The sequence below is a fragment of the Crotalus tigris genome, unplaced genomic scaffold (genome assembly GCF_016545835.1).
Source record: "Crotalus tigris isolate CLP2741 ecotype Arizona unplaced genomic scaffold, ASM1654583v1 scf7180000018540.1288718, whole genome shotgun sequence".
In the NCBI taxonomy this organism is placed as follows: domain Eukaryota; kingdom Metazoa; phylum Chordata; class Lepidosauria; order Squamata; family Viperidae; genus Crotalus; species Crotalus tigris.
In genome coordinates this window covers 1,057,547-1,079,869 of record NW_024097064.1, presented here as the reverse complement: position 1 = coordinate 1,079,869, position 22,323 = coordinate 1,057,547, and the positions used below count along the sequence as shown (strand labels likewise).

Sequence of the window (22,323 nt, the reverse complement as noted above, 5' to 3'; positions counted from 1 at the left end):
TCTACCTGCTGTTCCTGGCTATTCTCCTCCATTCTTACTCCCTTCTCAAATATCCCCTCTCCATCCATGAATATGCTTCCAATCTTACGTGCCTCATCTTTTCTGTTCTTTTCTCTCTCCCCTTTTCTTTTGATCAGTCCCCTGGGGTCGGGCATACCCCTCCCCCATATTCTGGGCCATACAATCAATTCCGCTGTTCCCAAGAGTCTTCCCTGATCCCCCTCTCCTTGCAATCCCCCATCATATCCACCTCCTCTTCCTTTACTACCCTTACCTGTCTGTGACCCTAATGTTCCCTCATCTGTCCCCACCTGTGATGTGTCTATAGGATCCTCCCTATGTCTAGTCATGTGGTGAATACCCCCCCCCACCAGTCCTGGTTTCGCCTCTGACAATCGGCATCCGTCTCCTGACATGCTCTTCCTGCACTCTTAGTGCCTGGTACGCCGAGGGCAGTTCTATACATCGGTTGATGGAGTCTGTGTTGGAGAACCAGGCCTCCTTTAGTAAGCGTCCTCCTTTGGAGGCGTCCTGGGCAATGGCTTCTACCTCCTTAAAATCAAAAGAATGTCCGGTATTAATCATGTGCGTCCATATTTGAGAGTATTGCTCCTGCCTTCTGACAGCCAATTTATGTTCATGTATCCTAGTTTTTATTCGTTTGGCTGTCTCCCCCGTATAATTACATTGGCAGTCTTTGCAATGCACTCTGTATACGACCGCTGATCTTTCTTCCTTCGGCAATGGCTCTTTAGGGCGCATGACTTTCATCCGGAGTGTTTGATCCGGCCGGTGAGCAACTTTAATATTATAAGGTGCCAATATGCGCGTTGTTGCTTCTGATACTCCCTGGACATACGGTATTGTTGTTTGGGCCATTGTCCCTGGATCATTCGGTGCCCTGCAAATTTGATGTGTTCCCCTTCAATTTCCTTATCTAAGTCATTGATGAAGATATTGAAATGTACTGGGCCTAAGACAGAACCTTATGGTATCCCACTGCTTATTTCTCTCCATGTGGATGTAGTGCCATTAAGGACTACTCGTTGAGTAAGTTTGCCAGCCAGCTACAAATCCATTGGTTGGTGATGTTGTCTATTCCACCTTTTTTTAGCTTACCAAGGAGTAGGTTTTGGTTTACTTTATCAAATGCCTTACTAAAGTCCAAGTATACTTTTAAAATACAAACAGAAGCCTTGTAGCACAGTTGTATCCCAATAGATGTAAACAGTTTTGAGAAGCTTAGGAACGGGAAATCTAAGGAGGGGATTAAAAAAAAAATTGTTGGGGACTCTTACGAGCTTCCACTTAAAGATAGGCAACCGGAAGGCAGATTTGTCAGGAGAGCAGATTCAATGGGAATTTGGCTGGCATGAAATGGGATTTTTTGGGGGGGAGAAAGGTTGATATCGGTGCATGGACCACCAGGATTTTGGAGAAAAATATGGTAGCCCGGGGTGCGGGGCTAGGAGAGATCCCCTGGCTGGTGGTCCTTGTGTTCCCCCCTCTCTGGAACTGCCGGCTTTTTCTTTCTCTCTCTCTTTCTTTCTTTCTTTCTTTCTTTCTTTCTTTCTTTCTTTCTTTCTTTCTTTCTTTCAAAGGGATGAGAGTGGAATTAGCATGAGTTAAGAGAGTTGTGGGTGCTAGCACCTGCCAATCTGAACACCGCAACCTGAAATGGACACAGGATTATATTGGAAAAGAAGGAGTAAGGTTTTGATCAGTGCAGGGTCCTGTCAATCTCAAGAAATATGATTAAGGGAGGGCAGAAAGAGAGAGGGAAAGAAAGAGGGAGGGAGGGAGGGAGGGAAGGAGGGAGGGAAAAGATCAGGGCCTTACAATAGTGAGCTGGGTATGGTGCTCAGCTTAAAAGGTCCTCTGTGCAGGGGTCACCCCCAGCCAGCAGCTGAGAGCCAGGGAGTGGGGGATGGGGGGTGAGAGATATTCAGGCCCTGTTCACTGCTGCTCCTCCTCTCTGTAGATGTTGTTCTTCCGGTTCATCTCTTTGAAGTCAAACTCTGAGCCCATCACCCTCTTGTAAATGTCTTTGATGTCATTGCATGTGGTCTTGAAATGGGTGGTGGTGTCATAGGTGTGGGAAATAAAGATCTGGCTGAGGCCGGTTGGGAAAAACATGTCACTGACACTAAGAACCTCTCCTCTATGGGCTCTGGGAGGTCCATTGTGGGCCTGATCTCCTTGTCAGGATTGTTCATCTCCATGATGGGACTCACAATGGTGATGTACTTCCCCTGAGCTGCCACGCTGTGAGCAGCTGAGATCATGAAGATATAGATGTCTAACTTCCTGTTCACTTGGTTCTGGAGAATGATGATCTGGCACGAGTTGGCATCATTGGTGTTCCTGATCGGGTGGTTCAGGATGCATATCACCCAGATGACTTTGCCTGTTTTCTTCATGCAGTCTGGGACGTAGCTGGGGTTGCAGATGAGCTGCTTGCAGCGGGTGATCTCTCCTTCTGATTTCACTCTGACCACTTTGCCGTTCTTTACAACAATCTCATCAATGGGTTTGTTCAGTATATAGGTCCCTCCGTAGATGGCACTTAACCTGGAAAATCCCCGGGGAAGCTCACCCAAGCCATAGAGAGGATAGAGGTAGGATGTCAATGCTGTTAATATAGAATATTATTGCTTTGACAAAATATACAGAACTGTCTGGTATTTTTAAAGTTAATTCAGATGACAGAGAAAGGGAAGAGATTTATAAGGAAAGCTCGGAAAAAGGAACAGAAGTGAATCTTTGCCCTCCAGGCTAATTGGAAGATGTGACTTATGACTGCAAAATAAGAGAGGAGTTTAGCAAGAAAAGTTAGACACAAGCAAGAGAAATTCAGATTCTGGCATCCATCCATGAAGTGCTGTCAAACTGTTACACTGTTAATAAAGGCTTTTAGAGTAAACAATGACTGGAAGTTCTTTGAAGTGTTTCATTAGTCAGAACCATGACATCATGCCAGAATCTAAAATCTTTTCAAACAACTGGGGATGCATTACCCCCACCACTTTCTCCTAGGCTGGAGTGAGAATAGCAGAGTTCAGGAGGAGGACAATCTATCATGATAAACAGGAGTTTGTTGAATATAGCCCGGCAGCTGCTGATATCCCTGAGGATATCAGACAGCATGCTGTGGGAAGATGAACTTTGGCAGACAAATGCAGGTTGGTGGATGGGGAATGGACAAATTGCCACTCAAAGCCTGGATGAGTTACTGGAATTATTTCAAACCCTAGAGGAGAGAGACAGAAATCCACTCCTGCAGAAGGAAGCTTGCAGGCCCCCCCACTGTAGACCAGAAAGCCTTTCAGATCCGGTCTTCCCCTGCCAGGGACTCCAGCCCTGAAGAGAGAGGGAATCCCAGTCTGAAGCCTCTGTAGCAATGGGCAGATTGGCAAACCTAGCAGGCAGATGTTCCATGACCTCTGAACTTGCCACAGCTAATAGAGGCCTTGCAATAGCTTGGGATGGTACAGAAGCCAGGAGATCAGCAGCTGGTGGGAGAATGGCCACAGCAAGGAGATTGGCCACAGCCCCCAAACATGCAACCCCTGGGCATAAATCTGCAGCCAGGATGGGGCCAGCAGCAAGGAGATTGGCCACAGCCCCCAAACATGCAACACCTGGGCATAAATCTGCAGCCAGGATGGGGCCAGTAGCAACAGCCACTGTGGGGGCCCCAACAGCCTTTAATTGCACCACTTTTCAGAGCAACCTTCGATGGGGACCCAGAGAAGTTGTTTTTTTCCTCAACCAAGTGTGTTCTCATTTGAATTGCTGGGCCTATCTCTACCCAGGCCCGGGGGCCATGGTGGATGTGATTGCGTCCAGTCTAGAGGTAGAAGCGTCTGAATGGCGGAACAATTTATACAATGAGAAAGCCCCCGAATTGGAGGACCCCCACCTTTTCCTCCTAGGGCTGAGAGAAAGATTTGAGGTCCCATCTATTGCTCTTAAAACAGGAGAACAAATCCACAAAATAAAACAAGCCGGCAGGCCTGCCCTGGAATACATGCGAGAGTTTCGCAAGATAGCAGGTCGAATAGAGGGATGGCCAGAGCAGTCCCTAATCCATCACTTCATTGAGGGATTAGACGATCACCTCTCTCAGGCCTGCATCTATCAAGCAGTACCTATTCAGCTGCGAGAATGGTACCAGGCAGCAGTAACGCTAGACATTCAGCTTGCCCGCTATAAGAAGCCTTCCCCACCTGAATCTGAGCAGCAACCAGAGCAACCGAACAACAATCACCCCCACAAAACCCTCCGACTACTGCAATGGCTGAAAGACCCAGGCCACCTGCAGGCCCATCAGCAAACTGTCCAGTCCCCAACCGCTGACAGCAGAGCAGACCGGAACCAACGGCGAGAAGGAAACCTGCCCAAGGGCTAATGAGAGAAAAATCCAACCGGGTCACTCAAGAACCTGTTGCCCAGATTACACCCCCCACACAAGAGGATGCTGAGACTCCGGGTGGACCCGCCCCTGCTCTACCTTCCTTTGACAACGACAATGAAGGAGAGAATGACTCGATGGTGAGTTGACAAATCCCACCTTTTTCACTGGCCGCCAAACTTATAATTCCTATGTCTGGGGCACAAATGGACTTAAATGTGCTAATTGATTCTGGATGCTCCCGCTGCATTATTAGTCTGCCGTTTGCCATGAAAATGGGCATATGGACAAAACAGCTTTCCAAACTTGTGAGGTTTGAGCAAGCCGATGGCTCCCTGATGGGAGGGACTCTTGTCACACAATTAACTGAGCCCTTACGCCTAGAAATAGGTGAGCACTGGGAGTTTATTCGCTTCCTAGTGGCTCCAAATATGACGGAGACTGTGATCTTAGGGCTAGCATGATTGGACAAATGGAAGCTGTTTATCTGGTGGGAGAAAGGAATGAGAACTGTGAGACTACCTATAGGGCCTAAACCTCCCGCTGATTCCACCGATGTTGCAGGACACCTTAGGCCACCCAATGAGCGAGCGCACATGGCTGCCTCACCACTGCCTGGTGAACCACTCATCCCCAATGAATACTGGGACCTGGCGGAGGCATTTAGTGAAAAAGAATATGACACCCTACCCGCTCACAGACCCAATGACTGCTCCATCGAACTGGTGCCAGGAGCCAAACTCCCACAGCTGAGAATGTATGCTATGTCCCCTTCAAAATGGAGGAGATGCAGTGATACATGAACAAAAACCTAGCAAGGGGGTTCATCGAACGGGCCAAATCTACCGTGGGATCCCCTGTGTTGTTCAAAGAGAAAAACGCTGTGAGTGTGGAAAATAAATACCCCTCCCCCTCCTAAAGGACTTATTGACCTATCTGGCTAAGGTGAGTGTCTTCACTAAATTAGACCTGAGAGAGACATATTACCGGGTGAGAATAAAAGAGGGAGACAAGTGGAAAACTGCCTTTAACTGTCCTATGGGGAGCTATCAGTTCAAAGTCATGCCATTTGGACTACAGGGGGCCCCAGCCGTATTTATGCAGTTGATTAATGAGGTCCTACATGATCACTTGTACAAAGGGGTTTTGGTGTATCTTGATGATATTTTGATATACACGAATATGACTGATCACATAAAGCTGGTGAGAGAAGTGTTAAAGAAACTATTGAATGCCAAGCTTTATGCCAAATTGTCGAAATGTGAATGATGGCTGTCTTAAAACACCATCATGTTTTAAGATAGCCATCATCTTGCCAGTGCCAAAAAAGTCCACAATTACAGGCCTCAATGATTACTGTCCAGTTGCACTGATCTACCATTATGAAATGCTTTGAGAAGTTGATAAAGGACATTATTGTATCTAGTCTCCCGCCAGCATTTGACCCACTTCAGTTTGACTATTGACCAAATAGCTCTACAGAAGATGCTATTTCTTCCTTTCTCCATCTGAGCTTGAAGCACTTAGAGGAAAGAAATACTCATGTGCGTTTGTTGTTTGTTGACTTCAGTTCATCATTTAACACAATCATTCCCCAGCATCTAGTAGACAAACTGGGCCTTTTAGGCTTAAACACTCCTTTGTACAACTGGATTCTTGATTTTCTTACCAACAGGCCCCAATATGTATGAGTTGGAACAAATACCTCTAATACCATTTTCTTGAACACAGGTTCTCCTCAGGGCTGCGTCTTAAGTCCACTGCTGTTCACCCTGTTGACCCATGACTGTTGTGCTAGGTTTGCCACCAACCATATGAAGTTCGCAGATGATACAACAGTAGTGGGCCTTATTCAGGATGACAAGGTAGAAACTTACCACAAGGAGGTTGAAGGGTTGCTGAACTGGTGTAAGGAAAACAGCCTAGTTTTAAATACCAGAAAAGCCAAAGAGATCATTGTCGATTTCAGAAAAGGCAGGCACAGCCACACTTCTCTGTGCATTAATGATTCACCTGTGGAGATGGTTAAATTCAAATTCCTGGGTGTACAGTTAATGAGTATGCTGGCTTGGTCGCTCAACAGTGAGAAACTGGTGAAGCGGGCACAGCAGTGCCTGCATTTTCTACGTCGCATAAGAAAAGCACATCTTCCTTCCCCTGTATGACCACTTTCTACAGGGGGACGATTGAGAGCATCCTGTCATACAACATCACAGTCTGGTTTGGAAGCATCACTGTTTCAGACAGAAAAACAGTGCAGAGAGTGGTGAGAATGGCTGAAAAGATTATTGGCAGTTCCCTCCCTCCCATCCAGGACATAGCACAGAAGCGTTGCTTGAGCAGGGTCCATAAGACTATCTGGGACACTACACATCCTCTTCATGAACTGTTTTCCTTGTTACCTCCTGGGAGGAGGCTTCGTGGTATCTATAGCAGAACATCCAGATTCAGCCACATTTTCATTCCATACAGCATTAACCTTGTGAACTCTCAAGTTTCCTCCTTCTGTTATATATTCAAGATGGACATTATTTAATATTTATTGTTATGTATATGTAGGGGTGTGGGTCTATAAATATGTTGGTCAAGTATATAGTACGTTTAGGTGTGGTCATGTATGTGTTTCACTTTGAGAGCAGGCAACTAAATTTCATTTTCGATGTGTGCCATTGTGCCCATAGTAAAAAATGACAATAAAGGTTATCTTATCTTCTACAACTCTTCCTATTACTGCAGGGCTCCATCAGCATCATGGTTGCCATTGGAAGGCCGGGTGAGTGTGGCTGGCATGGGCATGGCCGGCTTCCTGTCACTCACATCAGGGGCACCTGTGTGGGCCTGGGCAGGAATGCATCCGAGGGTGGGGAAGGGTGGATGGGATGGGGCGAGGGCAAGGGCATGGTCCACTGGAGGAGCCTCACTGAGCCTCAGGCTGTGCACGGGGCCCCTGGACAGTGGCATGGACTGCCCAGAGCCCTGGGCAGCGGAGGTCCCCAGCCCGGCCCTTGAGCTCCCACGGTACCAGGACCCCCCAGCCCTGCCTAGCCTAGCCACACTTCCCCAAGGGGGTGCCCAGCTGCACTTATCTCCTCCTCAATGCTGCTGCTGCTGTGCTCACTCTCCTTGGCCAGGTTGCTCATGGTGGGTGCAGGAGGACAAAGTGCATGGGTCAGAGGGAGGCCCATGTGAGGAAACCTAAGCATTCTCAGCTATAGGATGGAGACCATCAGGGGAGGGCAAAAGGGCAAAAGGGCTGCTGGTGGCTAAGTGCTAAAGCAGAACTTCCTTCAGACCCTCCCTCCCTCTTATTCCAATCTCCTTCCTTCCTTCCTTGCCCTTCCCCTTCCCTTCTTTTTCTTCCTTCCTTTCCTTCCTTCCTTCTCTTTCCTTCTTTCCTCCCTCCCTTTCTTCCCTGCCTCCCTCCTTTTCATTCCCATCTCCTTCCTTCCCCTTTTTCCTGTTTCCCTCCCCTCCTTCCTTCCCTCCTTTTCTCTGTGCCCAGGAAGGAACGAGGGAAGAAGGAGAGGTTGGCAGCACTTCTCTCAAAGAATAAGAGTTGGAAGAGACCTTTGAGGTCTTTAGTCCAAGCTCCTGCTCAAACAGGGGACCTATACCATTCCAGACAATGGAATATCCAATCTCTACAGTGATGGAGCATCCATAACTTCTGAAGGCAAGCCTTTTCACTGGTTAGTTGTTTTCACAAGTCCCTAGTTCTAGGTTGGTTTTCTTCTTAATTAGGTTCCATCTATTATTTGCCTTCTGATGCTTTGGAAAATAGGTTGACCCCTTCTTCTCTGTGGCAGCCCATCAAATATTGGAACACTGCTATCATGTCACCATTCCTAGTCCTTTTCAATAAGCTAGACATACCCAATTCCCACAAACATTTGTCATATGTTTTAGCCTCCAGCCCCCTAATCATTTATGTTCACCATCCATTTAGACCAGATGGTCCCCCTGGTTTGGTTTATAGAACAGTGGCCACAAGCAGAGCCTTCTCAGAGACAGCAACCCCATTATAAAACTTTCTCCCAAGGCAAATATGAACAGTGCAACCCTCACTCATTTAGAGGCAACTCCAAACACACTGTTCAGCCAGGCATATGTAAAACAACAACACATTTTATGGTCAAATAGCACTAAGTAAATTACTACTACTATTTTTCTTTCTGAAAAGACATACTTTTAATATTGTTTTATGCAGTGATAGTGATGCTTTACAATAGCTGTCTTTGAGAGTTTTCTTGTAAACTACCCTGGATTTCTCAGAAACTTTTAATTTCAAATTAGATGTTGATTTAATAAATTAGGCAGAAGAAACAAATGTTTAAATACATCTAAATCCCACAGACCTACTACCTCCTAGGTGCATACTGCAGAGAAAATAAGGCATTGCATTTCTAGCCAGCATAGCCACAGGATGATGGGAACTGCGGTTCATGACATTCAAAATATATTAGTTTGGGTAAGGCTGGATTAAATTATAAAAGAGGAGATGAAGAGAAGTATTTTTGTCTCCGACAAAATAATTGGAGGGGGGGGAGTTGACTCGGCCTTTTAATTTCAACTCACACCAATTCCTAACTTCCCATTCAATACAAAGAGTTTTATTATTGCCTGGATTTTAGGGAGGGGAGGAGGCAAGAATAGACCACAAAGCTAATCTGCAAGTTTGCTCTCTAGCCACCTGCATACCATCTTCCCGTGTATGAGAGACAGAGAGAGTGATCCCCTTTTTGTAAGTTTGCTTACTCTGCAACTCCCTGCTGGCTCAATCTCTCTCTCTCTCTCTCTCTCTCTCTCTCTCTCTCTCTCACACACACACACACACACACACACACGCACACAGGTTAATAAAAAAGAGGAGGGGGGAGAAAGGTGGAAGCTCTCCTTTTTTGTAAAACCTCGACTTCCTCCTCCCCTCCTGGCTCTCTCTCTGTCTCTGACACACACACAAACACACACACACACCCTTCCTGTTTTCTCCTCCTCTTCCTTTTCCTCAGCTGCACCTGAACGGAGTGGGAGGAAGTTAAAAAAAAAAGAGAAGGGGTGGAAGAATGGGGGAAGCTCTCCTTTTTTGTAGGCTTCCTCTGCCTCCTCTTCTTCCAACTCCTGACTGGGTCTGACGGGGTTAAGCTGGGAAGGGAGGGGCGGGCTAAAGCAAATGAGCTGCTTGTGCTGTACGCTGCGCTGTTTCCTGCATGTGCTCCAAGGCACCCAGCTGGGTTGTGGGTGAGGGCTGGGACAGCAGGGGCCAGTCCCTTGCCATTTCTGGGATAGCCCCAGGGGGCCAAATCTGAGCCCTCCCCGGCCCGCACCTGGCCCACGGGCCTTGTGTTTGACATGTCTGTATTACTAGGATAGAGGGTCAGACTAGATTTGTAAAAAAAAAAACCCAATTAATCACCCTCCTAAAGCCTCAGTCTATTATTTACTGAATTTTATATATATCTGAAGCAGGAAAGAATCTATTAGGTAGGAACTTACTATTCCAAATGGGAATGACAATTAAGTTTTCAAATCATATGGGATTGTATAAACTCACATGAGAAGATGAACAACAAATAGACCCTATTTCCAAGAAAGAAAAAGGGGAGGATTGCAAATAACACTCCTCAAAATAGAATAGAATTAAAGGGAGTGAGCCTGTTAGACAAAAATAATACAACTGTAAGGACCCACCTCAATCTTACATCTTAAGAAGACAGAACTCTTGGAATGTCTCTTCCAACAGGGATCTTTATTAAGAGAAGCTGATTGTAGGCATGCTAGACAGGATCTGGGGAATCCTCTCCCACCATTCAATGTTTTAAAGTGTTCCCGAGCAGCCCCCACCCCACAGTTCTTCCAGGCAATTCAATCTGTCCACTCCATCAACACGATCACTCATCCTCTTTTCCCAGATCCCAGGCATTGTATTTCCCACCCCCTTTTCCTCACTGCCAGCAAAGGGGAGTGAGATGAAAGGCAATGGCCACATTGTTATGGTTAGTTCTCTTGATGAGAATCCACAAATGGTCACTTTGTAGTTAATGAAGGAAGTGAGAGTCATAAAACCCCCATGCTTTCCCTCCCCCCTGTAAGGACCCACCCCACGTTGCATCTTAAGAAGACAGAACTCTCGGAATAGTTATTCCAACAGGCATCCTTTATTAAGAGAAAATGGTTGCAGGCGTTCTAGACAGGACTTGGAGTCAAGGTTTTAAGGGGTTCCCCAGTAGCCCCACCCAATCACCCCCTTCTTCCAGCGACAGTCTCAGGCATTACATTCCCACCCCCTTTTCCTTACTGCCGGCGGGAGGAAGACTTCAGAGAGGAGTACATGAAAGGTAATAGTGCCACTGTTATGGTTAGTCCTTTTGGTGATATCCACATCCAGTCCCTTTGAAGTGTACTGAAGGAAGTGAGGGCCATAAAGCCCCTTTCTTCACCCCCCATTTCTTTCATCGTATGACAGAATCCAGAGAAGGCAGAAATGGGGTTTTCTATAGTTGATAACTAGAGATGAAATAAAATTGGATTCTGACATCCTGCCCCCTTAAAAATAAGATAGATCCACCTGAAAGAAAAACAAAACAGGTATAAAATTTAGTCAGGCTTTATAGCATACTATGTGTGTAACTTGTTTAATAGCTTCGGGGCTCTGACATGATGTTTATGGACCCACTCATTTTGTGAGGCAGGGAGGTGTTTCCAGGCAACTAGGTACTGAGTCACTCCATGATATCTCCTAGTGTCAAGGATTTCCTTTATTTCGAAGTGTTGTTCGCCCTCCACCATGATTGGAGGTGGTGGGGGGGGGGATTTTTGGCTGCAAAGATGACTGATGCTCTTTTCAGCAAGCTGCAATGAAAAATTGGGTGTATTTGCCTGAGATTTTTGGGTAGTTCGAATTCTACTGTCACTGGGTTTATGATTCTTTTAATTGGAAAAGGCCCTATATATTTTGGTCCAAGGTTTTACAGGGCTGTAGGGACATTAGGTATTTTGTAGATAAGTACACCATTTCTCCTATAATGAATGGTGTAGGCTCAACCCGTTTTTTTAATCGGTTTGTGCTTTGTATGCCTGCCTAGCTTCATCTACTGCTTTTCTAACTATTGGCCAGGTGTTTTGTAATTGTTCCATCCATTCTTTCAGTGATGAGATCGTTGGTTTGTTTGGGGTTAATTCTGGCATGGGGTTGAAACTTTGACCTGTGGATATTTGAAAAGGAGTGTAACCTCTGCTGGAGTGAACTGCATTATTGTAGGCAACTTCTGCAAAGAGAGTCAGTGTGCCCAATCCGTCTGTTGGAAATTAAGAAAGCATCTTAAATATTGCTCAAGTACTGAGTCACAACGTTCTGTTTGTCCATCCCCTTGTGGGTGATGGCTAGATGTCAGTCCCTGAGTGGTTCCTAAAAGGGATAAAAATTCCTTCCAAAATGCAGATGTAAATTGCACTCCCCTATCAGAGATGATGCGTTGGGGTGCCCCATGCAATTTGTAAATGTGCTGGATGAAAAGTTTCGCTAAGGCTTTTGCGGCGGGAATCTTTTGGCAAGGGATAAAGTGCACCTGTTTGGAAAACAAGTCAGTGACCGTCCAGACAAAAGTATTCCCATTGCTTTCTGGTAATTCCACTATAAAATCCATGGCTATTTCCCTCCAGGGGGCTGAGGGATTTGACACTGGTTGTAATAATCTTGGCGATTTCCCTTGCAACCTCTTTGCAGTTGCACATTTTGGGCAGCTGGCCATGTAGCTTTCTATGTCCTTTTTTATGGATGGCCACCAAAATTGCCGTTTAATTAAGTGTAAAGTTTTTACAAATCCAAAATGCCCTGCTGATTTTGTGTTATGGCAAAGCTGCATGAATGTGACTCTTTGGGTTGTTTGTATATATAACTTTTCCCCTACCCGAGGCAACCCGTCTGTCAGAATCCAATTATATTTCATCTTTAGTTATCAAATATAGAAAACCCCAATTCTACCTTCTCTGGATTCTGCCATAAGAGGGAGAGAAGGGGGAGAACAAAGGGGCTTTATGGCCCTCACTTCCTTCAGTATACTTCTAAGGAACTGAATGTGTGTATTGCAGAAGAACTAACCATGAGAATGGGGCCATTTTCCTTTCATGTAGTTTTTTTGAAGTCTCCATCCAGCCAGGCAGTAATGAAAAGGGGGTGGAAGTGTAATGCCTGAGACTGTCACTGAAAGAGGGAGTTGATTGGGTGGGGCTACTGGGGAAACCCTTAAACCCTTGAATTGGAGAGCTTGGACCCCAAGTCCTGTCTAGAACGCCTGCAACCATTTTCTCTTAATAAAGGATTCCTGTTGGAAGAATTATTCCAAGAGTTCTGTCTTCTTAAGATGCAAAGTGGGGTGGGTCCTTACACCGTCTCTCATTGTGCACACATTTTTGTTTTTCTGGAACCATTCATCTGTTTCCAAACTTTTCCAAATTCCAGTTTGGCTGTCCAGTTGTTGTTTTAATTTAGCTTGGGTTGTGGTGGTTACTGGTGCTGCCAGTTGTGACTCTGCCATCGTTGGTTTAGAGTCTGTGGCTTGCGTGCTGTTATATTGGGGCATGCGAGATAATGCATCTGCCAGGAAGTTCTTTCTCACCAGTAAATGTTTGAGCTTAAATTGGAACAAGTGAAAATGCTGGGACCAGCGGGCTTGTTTGGGATTGATCTTCCTGGGCGCTTTCAAGGCTTCCAAATTTTTGTTGTCAATCCACACCTGGAAGGGGATTTTGTTGCCTTCCAGAAACTGTCGCCACGTGAGTAATGACCAATGTATCCAGTATGCCTCTTTCTCCCATACGGGTCAGCGCTGTTCTGTTTCCGTGAGTTTCTTGGATGTATATGCACAGGGTTGCAATACCCCTTCATTGTTTTCTTGTAATAGAACCGCCCCCACTGCCACATCACTTGCATCCACCTGTATTAAGAAGGGCTTATCCATGTCTGGGTGCCTCAGTACTGGTTCAGCAGAAAAAAGTCTCTTTAATCTCTCAAACGCTGCTTGGCACTCCATTGTCCGTGCTAGTGACTGGCTAGGTTTTACTGAGGATGCTCCCTTCATTTTTAGTAAGTTAGTGAGGGGCAGGGCTATCTGGGCAAATGAGGGGATGAATTGGCGATAAAAGTTTACAAAGCCCAGGGAACTTTGTAGTTGCTTTCTTGTGCGGGGTGGTGCCCAATCTAATACTGCTCTGACCTTCTCTAGGTCCATTTCAATGCCCCGTGGGGATATGCGATAACTTAGGTAGTCTATCCTTTCTTGGTGGAATTCGCATTTTGAGAGTTTGGCATATAGGGTGGGCAGCTCGCAGTTTCTTTAAAACCGCTCTGACTACATTGACATGTTCCTCTTTTGTTAAGATAAGATAAGAATGTCATCTAAGTAAACAAGAACCCCCTTAAACAGGTGCTCCCTTAGAACATCATTAATTGCATAAATATTGTGGGGGCCCCTTGTAATCCAAATGCCAAGAATTTGAATTGATAGTACCCCATGGGCCAGTTAAATGCGGTCTTCCATTCATTCCCTTCCTTAATTCTCACGCGATGGTAAGCTTCCCTTAGGTCTAGTTTAGAAAAAAAAAATTCCCTTTCGAGAGATGTGACAGCATGTCTTTCATGAGGGTATAGGTTGCTTTCACTGATTGTATTCAGGGCCCTATAATCCACGCATAAGCGTAAAGAACTGTCCTTCTTCTCTCCAAAGAGGACCGGGGCAGCCACTTTAGGCTTGGCTGACTCAATGAAACACCTTTCTAGCATTTTTTTTTATGAATCTTTCCATTTCCTCCTTCTCCTTTGGGCTCATGGAGTATAATCTGGGCTTCAGGAGTTTTGCCCCAGGCTTGAATTCAATGGCAAGGTCTGTGGGTTGATGTGGGTGGAGCTCATCCGCCCTCTCCTCACTGAAAACTTCAACAAGGTCTCTGTATTCCTCTGGTATTTCTGGTGGTCCCTTTTCCTCTCCCATGGATGCTTTTTCTGTTCTTGATTCTGGTAGCCCCCTTGGGATTTTAAGTCCATAGGGTCCCCCTTCGGGAATTTGATTTCTGTTGTCCTCCAATTCACCCAGGGGTTCCATTTTTTTAACCATTCCATCCCTAGGGTCATTGAGCATTCCATGCCTGGGGTCACCACAAACGTTATGTCCTCCTCATGTTTGCCCAGGGAGAGGTGTATTGGTAAAGTGGCTAGGGTAGCTGGCACCCCCCACCCTGCTATGGATCCATCTAACTGGCCAAATGAGATTGGTTGTTCCAGTCTCCTCGACGGAATGCCCAGATTCCCTACTAGTGTCGGGCTAGTGAGGCAGCGGGTGCAGCCAGAGTCTATTAAGGCTTTCACCTTCACGGCTTCGGGCATGGGGGAATTAATATAGTCACTGTCTTGAGGATGGGTGCGATGCATCCACTTTCCCCCTGATGAGCAGAGGTGGGGGGTTCCATAATCTTCATCATTCTCATGGCAGTTTGTTTTGGCTTAACTGGAGACTTTCCGGATTTGCTGATCGGGGATCTGTCTGGGTTGTGCTGGGGGGCTTTTGAGCAGCATTCTGCAGCTCGATGCCCTTCTCTTCCACACTTGAAACACCCCATTTGCTTCTTAGCTGTAGCCAATGGTTTCACTTGTTCATGTGTCAAGTCAGGTGGGGAGTGGCTCCATTGTTTTCCTCGGCGGTGTCTCTTCAATATGTCGATATCTGCTTCCTCTACCAAGATATACCATTCCTCAAGTTGGTGTGGGTCCCCTCGGGGCAGGCAAGCATCATATAGGTCATAATTTAGTCCGTCTTTGAAATGGCTAAGGAGGATGTCTTCTGGCCAGTTCAGTTTGCTGGCAATGGCCCGGAATTCTTGTGTATATTCAGCTACCGGGCATTTGCCTTGCCTCATCATTTTTATCCTTTCGCGGGCTTTGTGATCATCCAGGGGGTCTTCAAATCGCCCTCTCAGAGAGGACATGAAACGGTTGAAGTCGTTGAGCTCTGAGGCATTGGAGTCGTACAAATTCACCACCCAATCTGCGGCCGGTCCATCCAGGGCAGATTGCACAATCTGGATATGGACTTTGTCGCTGTGGATGTCCCGCCTATATTCCTCCATGTAGCTGAGGATTTGGGTTAGGAAAAACCCCAAATGTGTTGGCTCCCCTTTGAATTTCACATCCAATGGCGAACATCTTGGAATGGATCGATGCCTCCGTTGTTGGTGGTAGTGTGTTCCATCCAGATCGCCATCTGTGGTTTGGTAGGGGGTGGGGACTACTGGATCAGCAGATGTCCCCGGGGCTGCAGGTCCACTTCCCCCTTGGTGTCTCTCCCTTTGTGGCTCCAGGAGCTGGGGCGGCCGTAGGGCTCAGGATTCTCCTCTCTTAGGGAGCTGAGAGTTCTCTTCATCAGGTTAATAGCTTTCTCTAGGATCCAGTCTGAGTACGGTGCCCAGCTCCCTTCCTCTTCACTTGCGTGCAGGGATTTCGCCATCTCCTGCTTCCATTCTGGTTGCTTGGCCCCCCGTTTCAGGGTCACCTTTCTTGATTTCTTTTCCCACTCACTTTTCTTTCCAATGCCCATTGACCAGCGAGGCTTGTGGTCCCATGTCTCCACCACTTCTTCTCCTGAGGAATCTGACATCTCGAATCATGACATCCGGCAAGGTTTCAGTCGGGGCAGCTGCTCCCTTCCAGGGGAGTTTCCCCCCTTTCTGGCTCCATTGTCTGACATGGTAACTTTTGCAAAAATCCCCCGGCAAGAGTCTCCCTTCCAGGTGGATTAATTTTGCAAGTCCTGTCTAATGTAAGGACCCACCCCACTTTGCATCTTAAGAAGACAGAACCAAGCAGCCCCCACCCCACAGTTCTTCCAGGCAATTCAATCTGTCCACTCCATTGACACCATCACTCATCCTCTTCTCCCAGATCCCAGGCATTGTATTTCCCACCCCCTTTTCCTCACTGCCAGAAAAGGGGAGTGAGATGAAAGGCGATGGCCACATTGTTATGGTTAGTTCTCTTGATGAGAATCCACAAAAGGTCACTTTGTAGTTAATGAAGGAAGTGAGAGTCATAAAACCCCCATGCTTTCCCTCCTCCCTGTAAGGACCCACCCCACTTTGCATCTTAAGAAGACAGAACTCTCGGAATAGTTCTTCCAACAGACATCCTTTATTAAGAGAAAATGGTTGCAGGCATTCTAGACAGGACTTGGGGTACAAGCTCTTCCATTCAAGGTTTTAAGGGGTTCCCCAGTAGTCCCACCCAATCACCCCCTTCTTCTAGCAACAGTCTCAGGCATTACATTCCCACCCCCTTTTCCTTACTGCCGGCGGGAGGGAGACTTCAGAGAGGAGTACTTGAAAGGTAATAGCCCCATTGTTATGGTTAGTCCTTTTGGTGATATCCACATCCAGTCCCTTTGAAGTGTACTGAAGGATGTGAGGGCCATAAAGCCCCTTTGTTCACCCCTTCCTTCATCGTATGACAGAATTCAGAGAAGGCAGAAATAGGGTTTTCTATAGTTGATAACTAGAGATGAAATATAATTGGATTCTGACACTCCCCTTTTGTAGTATGACAGAATCCAGAATAGAGTAAGAATTGATTTTTCATCAGAGTAGGTAGATAGAAATGAAATATAATTGGATTCTGACAACAACATCTTCTTGGAAGGAAGGAAAGGCTTACAACCAGTTATAGACAATTTATTGAAGGATGGCCTATTAGAGCCAACAATGTCACCCTTCAATATCCCAATCCTCCCTGTAAAGAAACTGGATAATGGTCTTTGATTTACAGCTTCTAATTGATGTTGTAGTAACAAGGCACCCAATTGTGCCAAATCCATATACATTATTGGGATGAATTCCTCCCAGACATGCATGGTTCAGTGTAGTGGATCTAAATCAGCCAGCCTGCGGGCCACATGCATCATCTGGAAGCTGCGCCCAACCCATTGCCAGTAATGGCAAAACTATCCCGATACGTTGTGCAATGTCACGTGATGTCACGAGTTTGACATGTCTGATCTAAAGGATGCCTTTTGGGCTTCTCTCTATAAAGATTCCAGAAAAATATTTGCTTTTGAGTGGGAAAACCCTTTCACAGGTCGAAAGCAACAATATCAATTGACTGTTTTACCTCAAGGATTTACTGAATCTCTAAATTTATTTGGACAAATATTAGAACAATTATTGGAAACATTTAAGGTACTTCCAGGAACTAATCTAATACAATATGTGAATGATCTCTTTGTGTCAGGGGAAAAGAAAGACAAGGTGAAACAGGCCACTGATAATTTATTAAACTTTTGGGGTGAAAATGGACTAAGAGTATCTGAAACTAAGCTACAATATGTGGAACAAGAAGTTAAATATTTAGGACATCTAATAAGTGAAGGTAAAAAGAAAATCACCCCAGAAAGAATGGAAAGAATCATGACAACTTCTCTGCCTAGAACTAAAAGGGATCTAAAGAAATTTTTAGGTCCTATAGGATTATTGTAGACCAGACATGTCAAACACAAGGCCCATGGGCCGGATCTGGCCCGATATGTGGTTTCATCCAGCTCGGGAGAAAGAATAAAAAGCCTTTTCACCAACTTCCTACCTCTCTCTCCCTTCTTCTGGCTTGCCTCTCCTGAAAAGAGAAAATAAAATCTTCTTCCCCCAGTCAATCTCCTCTTCCCCTTTAAAAATCCCTCCCCAAGTGCCCTGTCCCGCCACCAGCCACTGCAAAGGCTGCCGGAGGTCCCAACCTCTCTGCCAAATTCTCAGAGCTCCAGCAAAGCCTCCCAGCCACCACCGATCCCAACTCCCCTCTCACTACACTACCCCCTCCCACTGGCACCTCCAGCCTCGCAACCACAAAGCATCCTTTTCAACGGGACTGCCCCCCATCTGCCCACATGGTATAGGAATGGCCAGCAGCAGCATGTTAGTGCTGGCAATCTCTCCCCCTCCCATCACCCCTTCCTGAGCACAGGAGAAGGAAAGAGATGAGAAGGTGAAGGAAGGAATGGAGGGAGGAAGGAAGGAATGGAGCAATGGAAGGTGGGAGGAACGGAGGAATGAACGGAGGGAGGGAGGGAAAAAAGGGAGAGAGAAAGGAACAGAGGAAAGAGGGAGGGTGGGAGGAAGGAAGGAATGGAGGAAGGAAGGGTGGGTGGGTGGAAGGAAGGAACAGAGGAAGGAATAGAGGGTGAGAGGAAGGAAGGAAGGAAGAGAGAAGGAAGGGAGGGTGGGAGCGAGGGAAAAGGAGGGAGGGAGGAAGGAAGGAAGGAACAGAGGGAGGGACAGAGAGTGGGAGGGAGGGAGTGAAAAAGGGAGGAAGGAAGGAAGGATGGAAGGAAGGAAGGAAGGAAGGAAGGAACAGAGGAAGGAAGGGAGGGTGGGTGGGACCATGTCCCAGTGCTTGCCCCAGTCCCACCCTCCTCCACCGGAGACCCTCAGATCTGCCCCAGTCCTGCCCAGGCATCCCTGACGCAAGTGATGTATAGCTGGCCATGCCCACACAGTAGGCCATGCCTACCTAAGCCACACCCATCCCAGCCACATACATCTGCCCCCCCCCCCGAGGGCAACCACAATGCTGATGCAGCCTTTAATGAAATTGAGTTTGATACCTCTGTTGTAGACTGTGGATAGATAATTATGCACAACAAATTAAGTCCTTGTATAGTAAATTATTAGAGGAACAACAATGGAAGTTAGTCTGGACCTCAGAAGAGGAACAGACTTTTCAAAATCTAAAAGAAAACTTGGCTAAATCCCCAGTTTTAGCTTTACCAGATTTGTATGTAAATTAGATGAAGGTACAACTTTGGGTGTATTAACTCAGAGAAAATGGGGACAACAACAACCAGTGGCTTTCCTATCCAAACTTGGCCAGTTTGTATCCAAGCTATAGCAGCCACAGCCATTTTAGTACAAGAAAGTAGGAAACTAACTTTTGGAGGAGCTTTGATTGTCAGCACACCTCACTAGGTCAAAACTATTTTGAAACAAAAAGCTGGTAGATGGCTAACTGAGTCTAGGCAATATTATTAGAACAGGCTTAGTTTTAACTACAGATTCAAATTTGAATACTGCACAATTTTTAGAAGAAAAAAAGGATTGAAATGTAGAACTAGAACATTTCTGTATGGATATCATAGAACTGCGAACTAAAGTAAGGAGTGATTTGCGTGATTCCCCACTTGAAGAAGACTTACACTGGTTCATAGGTGGTTCTTCCCAAGTGGTAGAAGGGAAGCGATAGAATGGATATGCAATTATAGATGGAAATGGTAGAACTGTGGTAGAGGCTGGGAGTTTACCTAAACCCTGGTCTGCACAAACTTGTGAGCTGTATGCACTTGGAAAGTTTAGCACTATTTACACTGACTCTAAATATCCTTGTGGAGTGGTTCACACTTTTGGGAAGATCTGGCTAAAGAGAGGTTTAATTAATTCAAAAGGAAAGAATTTGGTACATGAAGAATTAGTTAAAGAAATAATACAAGCATTACAGCTGCTCAAACATATAACTGTAGTACATGTAAATGGACATCAGGAAGGAACAACCTTTGAAACTATAGGTAACGATTTAGCAGATCAAGTGAAAAAGAACAAGTTTTGCAGAAAATAGGCTCAAATAAAGATGAGAAAGGGAAATGGGTATTGTCAGATGGGAGGCAAATGTTGAATAAACCTCTAACACGGGAGGTGATCAAAGCACTTCATGAGGGATCTCACTGGGGAGCTCAGGCCTTGGTAGATGTGTTCTTGAAAAAATATGGATGTAAAGGAGTTTATACAGTTGCAAAACAAGTAACTGAAGAATGTTTAGTTTGTAAGAAAGTAAACAAGCAGGTGTTAAGGAAATCAGAGATGGGAGACCTCCTGCATTGAGACCATTTGAACATATACAAATAGATTATACTGAACTGCCACCTAGTGGCCAAATGAAGTATTTACCGGTCATGGTTGATTATTTAACAGGATGAGTGGAAGCTTTTCTCACAGCTGTAGCCACAGCCAATACTGTAATCATAATCATATTAGAGCGTATCATATCAAGATATGGTGTAGTGAATGTAACTGATAATGATGAAGGACTCATTTTACATCTAAAATATTACAAGGGGTGATGGAGTCGTTAGGAATTAAGTGGGAACATCATGTTCCATGGATGCCAACTTCAAGTGAAAAAGTGGAAAGGGCTAATGGCATATTGAAGGAACAACTGACCAAATGAATGATGGAATTAAAAATGTCTTGGATCAAGTGTTTACCCTTAGCACTTCTTAGACTTAGGACAAAACCACAAAAAGACATTGGTCTATCACCCTATGAAATGTTTGGACTTAGGAGCTCTAGAACAGGGTTTTTCAACCTCTGGTACGTGTATCACCAGTGGTATGCAAGCACCTGGCTGGTGGTATGCGAGCCCTAGCTAATTAGAGTGGGGGAGGGAACTAGTTAAAATGGAGCCGCACAAACCTGGAAATCAGTTGGAGCTGCAGAGCTTGCCTGAATCCCCAGGATCCATGATGACATACTAATTGGAGCTTCCGGTGCACCCGGAAGAGAAAAGGAGGAGGGTGGAGAGAAGAAGAGGTACAAAAGGGGCAGACCAGCCTGTTTTCGGAGGAACAGCAAGCAAGGAAGGGTGACTGAGCAAGTGGCGTATTTGGGGGGAAAGGATAGCAAGCGAATGGCTCCTGCCCAGCTCGCTTGCGGAAAATATACTGTTTGCTAAGTGAAACCCCAGGATCAGTGCTGGGCTACGGCTGTATCAGCTGTAGCCTGCTGATCCTGGGGCTTTACTTAGCAAGCAGCAGGTTTTCCGCAAGTAAGCTGGGCAGGAGCGTGGGATCAGCATGTGCAGCTACAACTGAGCTGAACTCAGAAACGCTGATCCTGCGCTCCTGCCCAGCTCACTTGCGGAAAGCAAATGGAAAGCAAGCAAAGGAGTTGGGCAAGAGTGCAGGATTGGCGTGTGCAGCTACAGCTGAGCTGTGCTCCGAAACGCTGTTCCTGTGCTCCTGCCCAGCTCACATGCTTGCGGAAAGCAGGAAGCAAGCAAGCGAGTTGGGTGGGAGCATGGGAACAGTGTTTCTGAGCATAGCTCAGCTGTAGCTGCATACGCCAATCCCACGCTCCTGTCCAGTTCGCTTGCAGAAAGCAAGCGGAAAGCAAGCAAGCAAATTGGGCGGAAGCACAGGAATGGCATTTCTGAGCACAGCCCAGCTGTAGCTGCACACACCAGCTTGCAAAGGAACCACCACCGAAGAAATTAAAACTGGCATCAAATCGAAAATACAGTGAAGATTATTTGAAGTTTGGATTTTATTTCCTGGAAGAGAACAATCAGCAGCATCCTGTTTGAAGTATTATCCAAGCATTCCATGAAGCCTTCTTTGCTCCAGAGACATTTTACAACAAAACATAAAGAGCACATCAGTAGCCAGTAGCACATTTTGTGAAGAAGAGAGATTAATTTATAAAACCCCGTGCTGCTTTCATGAAGACCACTACCATCTCTAAAAAATGTCTGGAAGCATCTTATGAATTGTTCTTGATAGCAGCTAAACAAAATAAGCCTCACACAATCACTGAAGAAGTCATGGTTCCCTCTTCCATTACAATTTTCTCAATTCTCTTTAATGAAAAAATGACTGATGCTATTTGTAATATTCCATGTTCTGATAACACCGTCCAAAGACGAATACAAGATATGCCACAGATGTTATTCAACAAGTGGTAGAAAAGATCACAGCAGTAGAAAAATTTGCATTTCAATTGGATGAAAGTACTGACATTGCTGCTAAAGCACAATTAATTGTCTTTGTGCGTGTTCCTGATTCGGACGATATACTGGAACATGTATTATTTTGGTGCCTGGCAGAATGACTGGAGAA

The 22,323-nt window shown here is 45.8% G+C and overlaps 1 pseudogene; it reads right to left on the bottom strand.

Moving 5' to 3' along the window:
- Positions 1-1,553: 1,553 nt before the first annotated feature.
- On the bottom strand, positions 1,554-3,147 carry LOC120312774 (annotated as a pseudogene).
- Between the last annotated feature and the right edge of the window lie 19,176 nt (positions 3,148-22,323).